This window comes from Entelurus aequoreus, linkage group LG07 (genome assembly GCF_033978785.1).
Source record: "Entelurus aequoreus isolate RoL-2023_Sb linkage group LG07, RoL_Eaeq_v1.1, whole genome shotgun sequence".
Classification (NCBI taxonomy): Eukaryota; Metazoa; Chordata; class Actinopteri; order Syngnathiformes; family Syngnathidae; genus Entelurus; species Entelurus aequoreus.
This window is the reverse complement of record NC_084737.1, coordinates 5,481,539-5,486,538: the sequence shown is the minus strand read 5'-3', so window position 1 is coordinate 5,486,538 and position 5,000 is coordinate 5,481,539. Positions and strand designations below refer to the sequence as shown.

At 36.3% G+C, this 5,000-nt stretch overlaps 1 protein-coding gene across 2 annotated transcripts in view; it reads left to right on the top strand.

The window, feature by feature from the left end:
• The window catches only part of LOC133653314 (DNA (cytosine-5)-methyltransferase 3B-like), a 34,339-nt gene that overhangs the window by 234 nt on the left and 29,105 nt on the right, over nt 1-5,000 (top strand). The gene's annotated exons all lie outside the window — the stretch shown is intronic.

Sequence of the window (5,000 nt, the reverse complement as noted above, 5' to 3'; positions counted from 1 at the left end):
CTTCAAGTTAAAGGGAAACTACACTTTTTATGCAATCATTCACAATCCTTATGTGAGAGCAGCACACATTAGTTGAAATGTTTTTAAGCATTCTAACTCCTAAATAAATGTTAGCAAAAGTCAGCTAACAATTGAGCTAGGGGGAGTTGCTCTACTCCACCTATAAAGCATCTATTAAGGTTTTATACACTTGTTGTAAGTATATATGTCATGTAGTAACATTCATAATAACATGTAATATATACATGACGTAAGTATATATGTCATGTAGTAACATTCATAATAACATGTAATATATACATGATGTAAGTATATATGTAGTGTCTAGTAACATTCATAATAACATGTAATATATACATGATGTAAGTATATATGTCATGTAGTAACATTCATAATAACATGTAATATATACATGATGTAAGTATATATGTCATGTAACATTCATAATAACATGTAATATATACACGATGTAAGTATATATGTCATGTAGTAACATTCATAATAACATGTAATATATACATGATGTAAGTATATATGTCATGTAGTAACATTCATAATAACATGTAATATATACATGATGTAAGTATATATGTCATGTAGTAACATTCATAATAACATGTAATATATACATGATGTAAGTATATATGTCATGTAGTAACATTCATGATAACATGTAATACATACATGACGTAAGTATATATGTCATGTAGTAACATTGATAATAACATGTAATATATACATGATGTAAGTATATATGTAGTATCTAGTAACATTCATAATAACATGTAATATATACATGATGTAAGTATATATGTCATGTAGTAACATTCATAATAACATGTAATATATACATGATGTAAGTATATATGTCATGTAGTAACATTCATAATAACATGTAATATATACATGATGTAAGTATATATGTAGTATCTAGTAACATTCATAATAACATGTAATATATACATGATGTAAGTATATATGTCATGTAGTAACATTCATAATAACATGTAATATATACACGATGTAAGTATATATGTCATGTAGTAACATTCATAATAACATGTAATATATACATGATGTAAGTATATATGTAGTATCTAGTAACATTCATAATAACATGTAATATATACATGATGTAAGTATATATGTAGTATCTAGTAACATTCATAATAACATGTAATACATACATGATGTAAGTATATATGTCATGTAGTAACATTCATAACATGTAATATATGCTAATGTAAGTATATATATATATATATATATATATATATATATATATATATATATATATATATATATATATATATATATATATATATATGTAGTAACAGACACCTTCATAACGATATGTAATAAGTACAATATACACACTGCAAGTATACAGTATATATAATGTAGTAACAGACACCTTCATAACAATATGTAATATGTACAATATTTACTGTAGACTTGGTTACAGACAACAAAGACGACTATTTTTGGATAAATGAGGATTCACAACCTTATCTTTATGAAGCTGAATATAGTGAGGATGAACTGCTGCTTGTAGAAGCCAGCACCAAGACGAGGGTGAAAAGGTTGGAGCAGACAGCAGCCGAGAGAGTGAGGTCGGCGTCACTTTGACGCTTTAAATGTGGAACTCGGAGCCACGTCACGCCGCCATAAATGGAGTGCTTACCCCAAATAAACCGGGAAAAAAACGTGCCCGGCCAGCTGGACCAAACTGACAAGTGTCCATGGAGTGAGTCACTAGAATATCGTGTTCACTCTTACAATAACAATGTTGTACAGTTGGTTATTATACATGTTACACAACCTAAATTCATTATTGTTGACACTTTTTGGATGCATTTGAAAGTGATTTAGGCAAAATTCACCCAAAAAATTGCAGTTCTTTAACGTTAGCGCTTGATAATAACAATATGGCTAATACTTGCTTAATATTCAGGTCAGGAAGTGTATTTATCAGTTAGAAAGCATTAAACAAAGACATCTCTCACAAAGATTGTGCATGATAGCAACATTCCAAAACTATAATAACAACATAAATACCTTCCTACCCGGGCATGGGACCCAGTATGACTGCAATACAAGACAAAACTATAATAACAACATAAATACCTTCCTACCCGGGCATGGGACCCAGTATGACTGCAATACAAGACAAAACTATAATAACAACATAAATACCTTCCTACCCGGGCATGGGACCCAGTATGACTGCCTTACAAGACAAAACTATAATAACAACATAAATACCTTCCTACCCGGGCATGGGACCCAGTATGACTGCCTTACAAGACAAAACTATAATAACAACATAAATACCTTCCTACCCGGGCATGGGACCCAGTATGACTGCAATACAAGACAAAACTATAAAAACAACATGAATACCTTCCTACCCGGGCATGGGACCCAGTATGACTGCAATACAAGACAAAACTATAATAACAACATAAATACCTTCCTACCCGGGCATGGGACCCAGTATGACTGCAATACAAGACAAAACTATAATAACAACATGAATACCTTCCTACCCGGGCATGGGACCCAGTATGACTGCCTTACAAGACAAAACTATAATAACAACATAAATACCTTCCTACCCGGGCATGGGACCCAGTATGACTGCAATACAAGACAAAACTATAATAACGACATAAATACCCTCCTACCCGGGCATGGGACCCAGTATGACTGCCTTACAAGACAAAACTATAATAACAACATAAATTCCTTCCTACCCGGGCATGGGACCCAGTATGACTGCAATACAAGACAAAACTATAATAACAACATAAATACCTTCCTACCCGGGCATGGGACCTAGTATGACTGCAATACAAGACAAAACTATAATAACAACATAAATACCTTCCTACCCGGGCATGGGACCCAGTATGACTGCAATACAAGACAAAACTATAATAACAACATAAATACCTTCCTACCCGGGCATGGGACCCAGTATGACTGCAATACAAGACAAAACTATAATAACAACATAAATACCTTCCTACCCGGGCATGGGACCCAGTATGACTGCAATACAAGACAAAACTATAATAACAACATAAATACCTTCCTACCCGGGCATGGGACCCAGTATGACTGCAATACAAGACCAGCACTAACACTGTGCTATTGTATTCTTATCAGTGACAGAGCAGGAAGGGACTGGGAATATGTTTGTGGTCATATTTCATACCGAGTGCCCTGTGTTGTTGTTGTTGTTTTCTTCTCCCAACACAACAAAGCTCTCCGGTGTGACTTGAGTGGCACTGACAGCAGCCTGCAGGGGCCGTGCGGGTGTGCAGCCAGGGGCCCCGCCTGTGGTGGGTGGGGCCCCTAATCCTTGTCCTGCTAGCGCTCACTCGCTCCAGTTGTAAAGACAACAAAAGCTGCATATTTGTGTGCACACGGCCATAGAAAAGTTTGTAAGTGGGCCAGTTACTCCTCAAGCTTATTAATAATATAAATATAAATATAAATAACCTCCATTTACTAACCCCTCTTTTTTATAACTTTCCCATGTACACATTTTTACATCCAACATGCCTCGGTGTGCAACCATGTCTCTACCAAAGCTTCATTCCTCTGCCAGCCATTTTCTGCTTGCTCTACTACTAGTATAGTATCACAGTACTAGTATAGTATCACAGTACTAGTATAGTATCGCAGTACCAGTATAGTATCGCAGTACTAATGAATCAAACACGGTACTATACCCTGTTTGAAAAGTACCGCTTCCCAAGCGTGACGGCGCGTCGTCGTCAGGTGGTGACATTGCTGCTTTTACCAGCAGAGGAGCATGTTGGGCAGCGCACACACACAGAGTACCTACAAGCAGACACAGTGTGTAGACAGAAAAGGGAGAATGGACGCAACATAAAGGTGAAGTTATAACACTGAAACACCCTCAGGAAGAGCTGCTTTAAGACACGGCTAACATCCATCCACAGTGTTTCAGCTACTTCTAAATCACTAATCCTGGCCTCCATGGCGACAAAGTAAGCTTCTTACAAGTATCATTATCACTGGAGGAGGAGGAATAGCTAAACATGCTTCACTACACACCGTAGGAGGATACAATAGCTCACAATGTAAACAAATGCCATGGGTGGATCTACACCTGACATCCACTGTAATGATACCAAGTGTCTAGTCGATACTACTATGATTACATCGATATTTTTTATCGTCACAAAATCTTTTTCCCTTTTAAAAAATTCATATTATGTTCATAAAGTCAGTAAATACGTCCCTGGACACATGAGGACTTTGAATATGACCAATGTATGACCCTGTAACTACTTGGTATCGGATCCATACCTAAATGTGTGGTATCATCCAAAACTAATGTCCAGTATCAAAGAAGAGAAGAATAAGTGATTATTACATTTGAACAGAGGTGTAGATAGAACATGTTCAAACAGAAAACAGCGCGACACCTACCCTTTACATCAGTATTTCTTCATCAGTATTGGTTCATGAAGTATTATATTTTATTGTATGATCCTGTAACTACTTGGTATCGGATAATACGTGTGTGGTATCATCTGAAACTAATGTCAAGTATCAAAGAAGAGAAGAAGAAGTGATTATAAGTAACAATATTTACCTGCTTCCTGGAAATTGTGACTACTCCAGTTGGACCCTCCCCTTTTGCTACCTGTCCAAGATGGCGAGTATTGAGTGTGCTAAGTGTACTAGCCTGCACTAGTCAGACTCTTTTGAGTGTGCTAAGTTTACTAGCCTGCACTAGTCAGACTCTTTTGAGTGTGCTAATTGTACTACTCTGCACTTGTCAGACTCTTTTGAGTGTGCTAAGTGTACTAGCCTGCACTAGTCAGACTCTTTTGAGTGTGCTAAGTGTACTACTCTGCACTAGTCAGACTCTTGAGTGTGCTAAGTGTACTACTCTGCACTAGTCAGACTCTTTTGAGTGTGCTAAGTGTACTAGCCTGCACTAGTCAGACTCTTTTGAG